The sequence below is a fragment of the Castanea sativa genome, chromosome 12 (assembly GCF_040712315.1).
Source record: "Castanea sativa cultivar Marrone di Chiusa Pesio chromosome 12, ASM4071231v1".
NCBI lineage: Eukaryota > Viridiplantae > Streptophyta > Magnoliopsida > Fagales > Fagaceae > Castanea > Castanea sativa.
Genome location: NC_134024.1, coordinates 30,421,751 through 30,435,636, shown reverse-complemented (window position 1 = coordinate 30,435,636; position 13,886 = coordinate 30,421,751). Strand labels below are relative to the sequence as shown.

At 36.8% G+C, this 13,886-nt stretch overlaps 1 pseudogene; it reads right to left on the bottom strand.

Moving 5' to 3' along the window:
- Positions 1-1,112: 1,112 nt before the first annotated feature.
- On the bottom strand, positions 1,113-9,894 carry LOC142620507 (wall-associated receptor kinase 2-like; annotated as a pseudogene).
- Positions 9,895-13,886: the final 3,992 nt, after the last annotated feature.

The following is a 13,886-nucleotide window of genomic DNA, read 5'->3' as shown; positions in this document are numbered from 1 at the left end:
TCTCTCTCACTACCACGCACCCTTGGTGCGGTGGTCATTCTACAAGTATAAATACTTGTGGGGTGTGGGGGCCAAGAGCCGGGGTTCAAGTCTCCAGGAGGGAGCTTCACACACATATACATTAGATTAGGCTAGAGTAGAAATTCTATCCTGTATAAAAAACTAAAAAAAAAAAAAGTCATCTCTCTCCTTATTGTTTTGATTTAATTTTTTTTTGGGCGATTAGTTAAAAAGTTTAGTTGTATTCTAGATATTCAAGAGGAGAAAATTCTAAAAGGAAAATCAAGTTGTTAAAGAAAATAGCATAATCCAAAATCTAAAACTAAAAACCCAAATTAGGAAAATAAAACACACTATAACATAATTTAAAGGAATATGAACCGCCTAAAAAATGGATAAATATCAATCAAATACACCCCAAAATAATATAATGATATATTTGTATTTGTAGAGAAATTGAGATGAAAAATAATTTTAAAAATAATTTAATTTTTGTAAAGTACTACGTCTATAACGTTTTCATAACAAGTCATAGTTGGTAAGTTGTTATTAGTTAAAATTTAAATCTATCACTAAAATTACTTTTTGGCAAACCAATAACAATTAATAACAACCTACTACGTATGATTTGTTGTGAAAGTGTTGTGAAATTATTGTCGACATAAAATTTCTCTTAATTTTTTGGTAAAGCAAATTATTTTCAAAAAATTTAGGAGAACAAATTATTTTTATATCAAAATTATAAAAGTAATTATCTATTCCCATGCATTGCGTGGATTTGCGACTAGTATACACTAAAAACCAAAACTTGTGCGCCAAGACATGTCTCTATGCGATGCATCCAAATCATCCACACATTCTATAAATAAAAAGAGGGAAATTGCTAATTTTCCTAAATAGATATGAATCAATAATAACAAAACAGGAGTACACTAGGACATTTAGTGCCAAGTGCAGTGCGGATACATCTCTCTTCTTTTATGAATTAGAAATTTCATTAAGAAACAGCAACACTTCCTACAAATACAGCTTGAAAAGAAAATAAAAGAAAATGATAACATGATAATAATGATAGACTCAAGCCTTGTATGATTCTTTAATACACTAAATACTTATTGCCCATCATCAAGTACCGATATTTCAACCTGGCTATTTATGTTGTTGTAACATGCAGAATCACTATTAGCACCACTGAGACAAACATCATCTGGTCTACTAAGTAAGTACTTAGTCTCTTCTAAACCCATATTGCCTTTAACATTCTCCCTTTACTTTCAAGCCCTCAAGTTCCAATGCCACTTCTTTCATAGTAGGCCTCTCATCTCCCTTCAATCTTAAGAATTTCTTCACTAACATAGAAACCTCCATAAGTTACTTAGCATTTCCCCCTTTCACCACTTGCTGGTCAAGAATTTCAAACAAACGGTTGTCTTTCATTGCTAAGATAAAATGCATGGCTAAATTTCTCTCTTCTTCGGGCCTGCCAAAAGAAACTGCCTTCTCTCTAGTTAGAAATTCTGCAAGGAGAACTCCAAAACTATAAGCATCACTCTTTTCAGTTAACTGGCTTGATTGAAAGTATTCTGGATCCAAGTATCTGTTAGGATGTGTGCCCTTAAATCCTATTGTATGATACTATGTATGACATTATGTATGACTTAATGTTGTGCTTAATAAAGTTGTTTTATTATTATCTAAAATAATGGTAACATGAATATTGGAGCATTATTATATAGTCCATGAGATGCATAGTGTGTGATTTATGTGATTTAGTCACAGAAGATATAAGTTACAAGTTCTTTGTAAACTTAGAATTTATAGTTCGTAGTTGGTGATGAAATTGGGCATTTCATTTGCGAAGATTATAACTTATCAACTAAAATGATTTGTCTTGATCATGGAAGTGGGGACTTCTAGTTGATATGTTGGTATGTTTTAAGAATTAAGACATATTGAACTGGACCGCTATGAGATTTATTATTCTCCTAATGACTGTCAAATGAATAATAAATCTCACGACTTCTATTTGAATGAACTCTTAATCCTGAGAGAATAATGGACCTGATCATGAGGTGTAGGTTGCTTTGATATATCAGGAGTGAGATCGAAAGTAACGGTAAAAACCTCAGTATGTTGGGTAGTCATATTTAGTGTTGATGGAACATATATTCTCAAGATAGAATTCATAATCTCTTAACGGAGATATAAAATATTCTCTTGAGATAAGTTTAATGGGTTTGGTTATTCAGAGTGTTAGGCTTAACCACTTTAGTAAAGAGTTACTAAAGTATATATTTATGAAATTGGATTTTATAAATATATTATGAATAACTTAAATGATTAAATCGGGTACTCAAGAATCAAAATGTAGTAATTTTCAAAGTGGTAGTCTATATTTATGACTTTATATTACTACGAATATTTTATGAAGGAGTTGCATGTATAATTAAGTCTTAGGATATATATTATTAAGGCCTAGACAGTGTTATTAAATATAATTAATGGTAACTTTGGAGTTGTCAAGAGTTGACAGAAAAGCCCAAGGCTCATTGGAGCTAGTGTCTTATTGGTCCCACTCCAAGCCACACACTAAAGCTCAATTGAAAATGCCCAATAGGCCAGCCCAATTAGATAATCAGTTAGTTATAAAGGGAGAAACATACATAATTTTTTATTAGAAAAATAATAAGAAAAAGTCATCATTGTGAAATGGTGTGTATGTGTGAGTGAAGCCACTCGATTATTCTCCCTTGGAAACTGATTAAGAGACTACACTTCTTGGGCGTAAAGTGGAATTGGAATGAAGATTAAAAGTGTTCCCAAGTACTTCTAATCTTTGTTTTGAATTTCTCCACACCAAGGTATGGTATCTTACTCTTAAATTCTGAAATTTTCATAATGCATGTTATCAATCATGAATGAAATAGATCCATGTTTGTTGCTTCCGCTGTGTGTTTTGTATGAGATTCAAGGCTGCCAAGAATAAGGGTATGAAAAGTTCCTTTTTTCTTGAAATATGTTTGGTACAGAATCCCACGGATTCCTAGTGTGTGGATTTAGGTTGTACTAATCATATCTGCAATTCTTTGCAGGGGTTCCAATAGACTAGAAAGTTGAATGAGGGAGAACTATTTCTTACTTTGGCTGATGGGAGCAAGATTCCAGTTGTAGCTTTTAGAGTGTTTAATTTATGCTTTAAGTCTAGATTTTTAATATTGGAAGACTGTTTGTATGTACCTAATGTTCGTAAGAATTTAATTTCTGCAACTTACTTAGGTAAACATGGATATTGTGTTATCCTGAAAGACAATGTTGTGATAAAGAAGGATAAAATGTTTATCTGTTCTAGCAATATTGTGGATGGTTTTTATATTTTAACTCCTGATAAGCATGAATTATACAATTCTGAATTAGATAGTATCTCTCATGTAAAATTATTAAAGAGAAAGTTTCCTTCTACTAGTGATGCATATCTATGGTACTTGCGTTTGGGTCATATTAATTCAAATAGGATTCAAAGACTAATCAAAGATGGACTTTTACAGCCCATGAAATTTTATGGATTTCCAGTTTGCGAATCTTGTTTGGAAAGTAGGATGACCAAACGACCTTTTAATGCAAAAGGTAGAAGAGCCCAAGAATTGCTTGAATTAGTTCATACAGATGTATGTGGTCCTATGTCAACCCAAGCAAAAGGAGGTTATAAGTACTTCATACCTTTTACGGATGATTACTCAAGATATGGTTATGTGTACCTAATGAGACGAAAGTCCGAAGGCTTTAAAAAGTTCAAAGAGTTTAGGGCTGAAGTTGAAAATCAATTGGGTAAACGCATAAAGGCCATTCGATCTGATCGAGGTGGCGAATACCTTCTTGGAGATTTCAAGGATTACCTAATTCAAAATGAGATTGTCTCCCAATTAACTGCACCTGAAACTCCTCAACAAAATGGTATAGCAGAAAGAAGGAATATGACTCTTTTGGAAATGGTTAGATCCATGATGAGTTATTCAAATTTACCAATTTCCTTTTGGGGATATGCACTAAAAACCACTATGCATATTTTGAATTTAGTTCTATCAAAATCTGTTCCCAACACACCTAAGGAATTGTGGAATGAGTGCAAGCCTAGTATGAAATATCTCCACATTTGGGGATGTCCAGCACATGTGTTGAAAGGGATAGTCTGATAAGTTGGAAGCTAAAATGGAAGTATGCATGTTTTTAGGGTATTCAAAGGAAATCAAGGGTTATTTATTCTATAATCATAAGGATAACAAAGTGTTTGTTAGCACCCATGCTAAATTTTTGGAAGATGATTATGTGAATAATTTTAATCCTAGAAGTAAAGTTGTATTGGTTGAATTAAATGAACCTGTAATTGAAGAACCAATGGATGAAACTAGGAATGATGTGGCTGTATTAAATACACCACAAGACATTACTCATGAGATGACTAGTACATAGGTGCCTCGTCGTAGTAGGAGAATTGTTCGGCCTCCTATAAGATTTATAGGTTTGGGAGAAACTTATGAAGTTATCCCAGAAGAGGCTAAATTGGATCCCTACACTTATGAAGAGGTAATGAGTGATATAGATGCACATCATTGGGTCCAAGCTATGAAATCTGAATTGGATTCTATGTATTCCAATCATGTATGAGATCTTGCAAAGGTGCCTAACGGCATTAAACCTGTTAGTTGCAAATGAGTTTACAAGAGGAAGAGAGGGATAAATGGAAAGGTTGAAACATTTAAAGCAAGACTAGTGGCAAAATGGTATACACAAAAAGAAGGTATTGATTATGATGAAACTTTTTCACCAGTAGCCATGCTTAAATCTATCAGAATTCTCTTATCCATTGCTACTCATTATGATTATGAGATTTGACAAATGGATGTCAAGACTGCATTTCTTAATGGCAAACTTGAAGAAGAAATATACATCTTGCAACCGGAAGGTTTCATAGCAAAGAACCAAGAGCATATGGTATGCAAGTTGAAAAGGTCCATTTATGGACTTAAACAAGCATCTAGGTCATGGAACATCAGATTTGATCAAGCAATCAAGTCATTTGGTTTTGAACAAAATTTTGATGAACCATGTGTGTACAAAAAATATCGAGATAAAGTAGTAATGTTCCTAGTGCTTTATGTTAATGATATTTTACTCATTGGAAATGATGTAGGGGTAATGTCATTAGTAAATGTTTGGTTATCTAGCCAATTTGATATGAAGGACTTGGGTGGGGCTAACTTTATTCTAGGGTTCAAGCTTTGGCAAGATCGTAAGAATAAGATGTTAGGTTTATCACAAACTGGGTATATAGATAAGGTTCTAGAACGGTTTAGCATGCAAAACTCCAAGAAAGGATTGCTTCCTTTTAGACATGGAGTTCCTCTGTCTGATGACCAAAGGCCTAAACCTCAAGAGAAAGAAAATACGATGAGACAAGTTCCTTATGCTTCTGTGGTGGGAAGTCTCATGTATGCCATGCTTTGTACTAGACTAGATATCTGTTATTCAGTTGGCATGGTCAGCCGATATCAATCAAATTCAGGACCAAAACATTGGCAAGCTATAAAGCATATTCTCAAGTATCTACGGAGAACGAGAGATTATATGCTTGTTTACCATAGTGAGGATTTGATTCCTATTGGCTATACAGATTTAGATTTTCAGTTAGATCTAGATTTCAGAAAATCCACTTCAGGATGTGTTTTCACCTTGGGAGGTGGAGCCATAAGTTGGAGGAGTGTTAAATAATCTTGTATTGCGGACTCCACCATGGAAGCTGAATATATTGCTGCTTGTGAGGCAGCAAAGAAAACTGTTTGGCTCAAGAAATTCCTTTCTGATCTTGGTGTTGTGAGAATGGAGCAAGTTCCCATCACATTATTTTGTGACAATAGTGGAGCAGTAGCACAATCCAAAGATCCAAGGAATCACAAGAAAGGAAAGCACATTGAGAGAAAGTACCACATTATTCGAGACTTTGTTGCTCGTGGAGATGTAGTGGTAGCAAAGATTGAAAGTGCAAATAATCTAGCAGATCCCTTTACCAAAGCCTTGCCTCAAAGGACTTTCGAGACACATTTGGAGGGAATGGGAGTTAGATTAGTGCACAATAGTCTTTAGGACAAGTGGGAGATTGTTAGGATGTGTGCCCTTAAATTCTATTGTACGATGCTATGTATGACATTATGTATGACTTATGAGATGCATAGTATATAATTTATGTGATTTAGTCACAGAAGTATAAGTCACAAGTTCTTTGTAAACTCAGAATTTATAGTTCGTAGTCGGTGATGAAATTGGGCATTTCATCTGCGAAGACTATAACCTATTAACTAAGATGATGTGTCTTGATCATGGAAGTGGGGACTTCTAGTTGATATGTTGATATGTTTTAAGAGTTAAAACATATTGAACTGGACCACTGTAAGATTTATTATTCTCCTAACGACTGTCAAATGAATAATAAATCTTAAGACTTCTATTTGCATGAACTCTTAATCCTGAGAGAATAATGGACCTGATCATGAGGTGTAGATTGCTTTGATATATTAGGAGTGAGATCTAACGTAACGGTAAAAACCTCAGTATGTTGGGCAGCCACATTTAGTATTGATGGAATATATATTCTCAAGATGGAATTCATAATCTCTTAACGGGGATAAAAAAATATTCCCTTGAGATAAGTTAATGAGTTTGGTTATTCAGAGTGTTAGCCCTAACCACTTTATTAAAGAGTTACTAAAGTATATATTTATTAAATTGGATTTCATAAATATATGATGAATAATTTAAAGGATTAAACTGGGTACTCAATGATTAAGATGTAGTAATTTTCAAAGTGGCAGTCTATATTCATGACTTTATATTATTACGAATATTTTATGAAAGTGTTGCATGTATAATTAAGTATTAAAATATAATTTATTAATAAGACCTATAGTGCAATTATATTTATATAGTAGTATTAAATATAATTAATGGTAATTTTAGAGTTGTCAAGAGTTGACAGAAAAGCCCAAGGCCCATTGGAGCTAGTGTCTTATTGGTCCTTTTTGGTCCCACTCCAAACCACACACTAAAGCCCAATTGGAAATGCCCAATAGGTTAGCCCAATTAGATAATCAGTTAGTTATAAAGGGAGAAACATACAAAAATTTTTATTAGAAAAATAATAAGAAAGAGACATCATTGTGAAATGGTATGTACGTGTGAGTGAAGCCACTTGATTATTCTCCCTTGGAAACTGATTGAGAGACCACATTTCTTGGGCGTAAAGTGAAATTGGAGTGAAGATTAAAAGTGTTCCCAAGTACTTCTAATCTTTGTTTTAAATTTCTCCACATCAAGGTACGCTATTTTGTTTTTAAATTTTGAAATTTGCATAATGCATGTTATCAATCATAAATGAAATAGATCCATGTTTGTTGCTTCCGCTGTGTGTTTTGTATGAGATACAAAACCAGTTTTTTCAACAGTATCTAAGTGTCCCTTGCACCAATGTGGTTAACTGAGTTTGATCCAGTGGAACAAGCCTTGAAGATCCAAAATCAGATACCTTAGCAGTGTAATTATATATCATCTAAGAGCACATTAGTGCTCTTGATATCTTTATGAATGATTGGAGTGGGAGTAGCAAAATGCAAATAAGAAAGCACCCCTGCAATCTCTATAGCTATTTGCAAACGTAGGTGCCATTGAAGTGTGGAAGAATTGTCCGTGTGGTGTATATGGTTGAAAAGGGTACCATTGGAAACAAATTCATATACCAACATAGGAACCTCAGTCTCCAAACAACATCCCAATAATTTTACCACATTCCTATGGTTCACTTGGAAAAGTACAATCACTGTTCAATTTGACTACGATCTATTGTTCTAGACTTCTTAATGGCAACTATTCTCTTCTCTGATAATATTCCTTTGTACACAGTTCCTTGGCCTCCCTGGCCTAGGATTCTATTTTCATGGTAATTGTTTATTGCCTTCGCGAGTTCTTCAGTTGTAAATATTCGAGTTGTTTACACACCTTTGTGCCTAGAAAATTGTGCGTAGCAGAAAGCCACCATTTTGTTCAAAAAACTTCTGTTTGAATTTGATGTGCATTCTTTTCCGAAGTCCCAAGTATGTTCAAGAAATGCCCAAAATTAGCAGTAAGAGGCTAACACTTATACGTACACATACATGTAATGAATTGAAGCTCCTCAACTAGAAAACTTAAGTTTATGTGAATGTCATTTTAAATAGAGATACTATGTCCACAACATTTTCACAACACTTTCACAACAAATCCTTAGTGACAAGTTGTTACTAGTTATAATTGGTGACTAAAAAATAATTTAATTAGTGGGTTCAAATTAGAACCATTAACAACTTAGCACATATGATTTGTTGTGAAAATGTTATAGATGTAGCACTTCTCTTTTAAATAACAAAAGATCTATAAAAAAAAAAAAGATATTCCAAGGAGCATTCAAAATATTCGCTTTCGATATGCGTTGATCCCAGTTATTTTATAAGGAAAGTAAAATCAATACATAGTAAGTTGTGATTGGTAGAACAAAAAATGGTATGAATGATTTGTATTCTATTTCCATGGACATCACAACCGTAGAAAAAAAAATGCAAATTTATATATGTAACGCATTTTTACGAGAAGATATAAAAATGATTATGAAGCGATCAATGTTTCTTAAACTCTGAGACTTTGATATGGGTTTGCAGCCCGATCCATCAATGTTTTTGCCATCATCTTCAAATCCTGACCGACAGGAACACCTATAAGAACCATTTATATTGATGCATGTTGAATTTTTGTCGTAAAGGTTGGGATTTAGCTCGCATATATTAATATCTGTAAAAATATGTAGAAATAGATTTTAATCAGGATAAAAATAAAAATAAAAAGTCAGCAATCCATTGAAAAAAGGCAACGGTATTCTATAGTCAATACAACATTGTATATTGAAATTGGTATTGTAACCTTGGCAGCCATGTGGAAGGTAAGGGTTGCCTTCGAAACCCTTAGAACAATTGCACCAATACCCTGGACCATTGTCTGAATCATGACAATCACTGTACGTTATTTTTGCATGAGAACTTTTGAGGATGATCTTTTTTAGCTTTCACTACAAGTTTGATTCCCTATTGCCCAATTGAGCACCACCTGGGTCATCTCATGTCTTTTTGTAAATTCTTTCAGATCTTTTGAAGAAAAATTGTAAGTTTCTTCTTCTGCTCCAAAAGCATAGCTGCAAGGCTTGAATTCATACACATTTGTGTGGTTGGAATAGCTACTGACATCGATTCTGTAATCCATGACTCCCTTTGGAACAGCGGTCTAGCAACAACCAATGCCAGAGCAAGACCCCTCAACAACGTCATTGATTGTATCACATAGAGACATGCACCCAGTTGTGTATGCTACTATGCTGTCCCTCTAAAACCTTTTATCAAAGCATGTGTCACTACCAATGGTGGTGAACTTCTTTTTGGTGTGGGAGATGGGGAACTTGGACCATTATTATATGTACTCTGACTCGAGCTATTATAGCAATCTTGGGCAAAGTCAGAATAGACGCGCAATTCACCCGAAAGCCATATGTCCATCACAATTATATTGCCCTTAACGCAAAAACGCTGAGGGAGGGTTATGGTGGGTGCGATTGCAAGTGATGAGGAAATCTTCATTCATGAAACATCCTTCCCTTGTGCCAAATGGGTATGGAAAACTGACGTTCCCACAACGGTCATCATAGTCTTTCAAGGACTGTGCGTTGACAACTGCTGCTTTTGTTGTCCACAGTAAGATCAAAGGCAACAGCACCTTATGCCAGCTGACAGTGACAAGAGTACCTCGTGCATGTTGGACATTACACATTTTTGTCATGAATCAAGTAAATTTGTGTAGTTCTTGTTGGCTTTGCTTAGGGAGGCGAATAAGTCATCCCTAAAAGTCACAAGAATGTAAATGGAATATTTATATTACCAAAACGTTTTGAGGGGCAGTGAGGCGTTTCTTTAGCAACTTTGTTTCTCAACAGAGATTTGTTCCATAGTATTTAGAATCTTTGGATGTGCTTCATTTTCTTGAAATAAGTTGCTCCTTTTGTAGTAGTATTAGGAATTATGTTCCTCTGTAGTAGGGCATCGGGAATGAAGACCCAAGTCAATGCCTTATTCTTGGGGTCTTGGGGGTTAGAAATTTCCTCCTGGGGTCTTGGAATGAAGAAAAAAAGTGTTCACTCCCCTGGTCCCTGGCTTCCCCCTTCTTTTATTATTATTATTATTATTTGGAATATGCTAACGAGTATCCTTAAAGCAATGGTTAACAATTCATTTTCGGAAAGTTTTGATATCATTTTTATGGAAAATGAAAAAAAAAAAAACTATTAAAACATTAAATTTTTTTTTCTTTTTTCTTTTCCCATAAAAACTTTCTTTAAATAGACTGTTAATCATTACTCTAAGGACATCTGATGAGACTAACGAGACCACTTCCCTTGGACGACCTTATGAAACACCTTCGTCCACCTGCAAAGCGGCATGGACGAGGGCAGACAAGTCATTAATAAGAGGATTCAATACCTCGGATAGTTACTAGCTAGCTGTCAGACCGTTGGAGCCTTACCAAGACCTGCATTAATAAGCCCTAAGGCGTTACAAGAAGAGCATTAAAACTACAATCAAGGCCCCAACAGCTAGAAACCACAAAGCTATATATACACGCTCATTAGAAGCACGAAACGTACAGAATTCTTACCCCAAAAAAATACATTTACGCTTCTCATTTTCTCTCAAAAGATTTCTACATATTGACTTTGGCATCGGAGACGTTGTAGCAGGCGCCACACCGGTGACCATCTTAGGGGAGCCTTTGTCCCATTTTGCAGGAGTAGTGACAAGGGTTCAGCACCATCTAGACGAACCAACTCGATTGACGATTTACACATCATCAGTTTGGAGCCGTCTGTGGGAATCGACATTTTCGCACTAAGGTTCAGGAACATATTTCCAGTCATTCTCTAAGTTTAAATGGAGTCCAACCAAGACCCAGCGACACTAGCCCTGCAAATCCAAGCACTTACAGCTAGCGTAGAAGAACTCACTAGACAAAATCAGGAGATGAGGCAGTAGCTCCAGCAGGAAGCCAACCGGTCTAGAGACAACTAGGAAGACGAGGGGGATAGCTAGAGACGAAGTTGTCAAAGGCCAGCCATTCCAGATGAACCAAGCTTAGAGCTTCTTCAGGAAATGAAGAAGGAAATGGACGAACTGAGGAACGCTATCAAAGAAAAAACGGATCGAAGTTTGGACAGGATGGTCAAGAAGACAGATTCCCTCTTCACGGTAGCAGTTCTTGAGTGCCTAGTACCGTTAAAATTTTGCCTGCCTCAACTTGAATAGTTTGATGGGCTTAAAAATCCCTTGGACCATCTCAACACTTTCAAGACAACACTAGGTCTCCAACAACCCCTAAACAAAATAATGTGCCGCTCTTTCCCTACCACTCTCAAGGGGCCGCGAGGGAATGGTTCACGAAGCTACCCACCTCGTCCATTGACAATTTTGAGCAGGTGAGCAGTTCCTTCCTACACCACTTCGTTGAGGGAGAACGCCTGAGGAAGCCAGCAAACCACTTACTCACCATCAAGCAGGGACAAAAGGAGACCTTGAGGTCGTACGTGAAGCACTTTACCCGTGAGACTTTGGAGGTAGACGAAGTTGATGACAAGGTGCAGCTAACAACCTTTAAAGTTAGATTGAAATCCAGGGAATTCGTGGTCTCACTGACAAAGAATCCTCCAAAAACGATGGCCGAGATGCTCCTGAAGGCATAGAAGTACATGAACGTTGAAGACGCTTTAGCCGCGATAAGAGATGAAGGGAAAACCAGTGAAAAAGGAAGGAAAGAGAGGACGAAAAAGGGAACGATCAGATCGTCAAACTAATGACGGGAGTAAAAGGAAAGACGAGAAAGCTCCTCGCGCGGTAAAATTCACTCCTTTAATTATGCTTGTTAAAAAATTCTAGCGCAGATTAAAGATGAGCACTACCTCAAATGGCCTAGGCCATTACATTCATCACCTAATGTACGTGATAGGAAGAAGTATTGCCATTTCCATAAAGATCACGGCCATTACACAGAGGATTGCAGAGACCTGAAGGAGCAGATAGAGGAGCTCATACAAAAGAGAAATTGCAACGGTTTGTAAAGAAGGGAGAGCCCAGTAGGACCAGGGACGATGACAAGGGCAATTGTGAAGCCTTACCAAAAGACGAGGATCGCACGTCCTAGAGTCCGGCAAGCATGATCGGGGAGATAAAGACAATTACAAGTGGGCCATCCACAAGAGGGTCGTTCAAATCCCTCAAGAAGTCATATCAAAGACAGGTGAACAGTGTCCACATGATACCCCCTTAAAATAAAGTCAAATGGACAAAGATATGTTTTTTCTCTAAAGAAGACGCTAAAGGAGTGAAGCAACCTCATGACGACCCCTTGGTCATAATGCTCACGATAAAAGGGTTCAACACTAGGAGGATCCTCATGGACAATGGCAACTTTGGAGACATCATCTACCTCTCTTCTTTTCAACAATTGAGGCTAGATCCAAAAAGACTGCGCCCTTTTAAGTCCCCCCTCGTCAGCTTTAGTGGAGACAAAGTGTATCCCAAAGGCATAGTAACGCTAACAGTCACGGTAGGGTCTTACCTGCAGTAGCTGACCCATCAGTTAGATATCCTGGTGGTAGACTGCCCCTTGTCGTACAATGTGATCATTGGGAGGTCCACACTCAACCGCTGGAAAGCAGCTACTTCCACGTATTGCCTAAAGGTGAAATTCCTGACAGAAAACGGTGTAGGTGAAGTAAAGGGAGATCAAGTACTAGTTAGGGAATGCTACCAGGCTGTGTTAGCTACAAAAGAAAACCATACATGGATGATCAAGAAGAGGGAAAAAGATAAGATGGAAGCCTTGGAGACAGTGGAGTTGGTCAAAGGAGAAACAGCAAAGACGACTAAGATAGGGACAGCTTTGAGTCCTGAGATGAAGACAAGACTCATCTGGTTCCTTAAAGAAAACATGGACGTCTTCACATTGAGTCACGAGGACATGCCAATCATATCCTCGAAGGTCATCCACCATAAGCTAAACATGGATCCTGAGAAGAAGCCCATCCAACAAAGATGATAGGTCTTTGCTCTAAAGCGGAACCAAGCAATTACAGAAGAAGTCAACAAGTTGTTATCTGCAGGCTTTATTCGGGAGGTCTACTACCCAGATTGGCTTGCCAACGTCGTCCTAGTGAAGAAGGCAAATGGAAAATGGAGAATGTGTGTGGACTTCACGAATAGGCCAGCTAGTGGATTCTACAGTAGGGCATAAATTACTGACGTTTATGGATGCATTCTTAGGATACAATCAAATAAAGATGGCTAAAGAAGATTAGGAGAAGATCAGGAGAAGACTACTCTATTGCTTTAAGGTAATGCCCTTTGGACTGAAAAATGCAAGGGCAACCTACCAGAGGTTAGTGAATAAAATGTTTAACAAGCAGATCGAGAGAAACATGGAAGTATAAATGGACAACATGCTCGTCAAGAGCAAAGAGGAACTAGCCCATATGGATGAAATTGAAACGTTTGACACACTCAGGTAGTACCAGATGAAATTGAACCCCAGCAAGTGTGCCTTTAGAGTAGCCTTAAGGAATTTCTTGGGATTTATGGTGTCCCAAAAGGGGATAGAAGCAAACCCATAGAAGATACGAGCGACATAACGTCGTCAAAGACCGTTAAAGAAGTTCAGAAGCTTACAGGGAGGATAGCAGCACTCAACAAGTTCCTCTCTAAAGCAATGGACAAGTG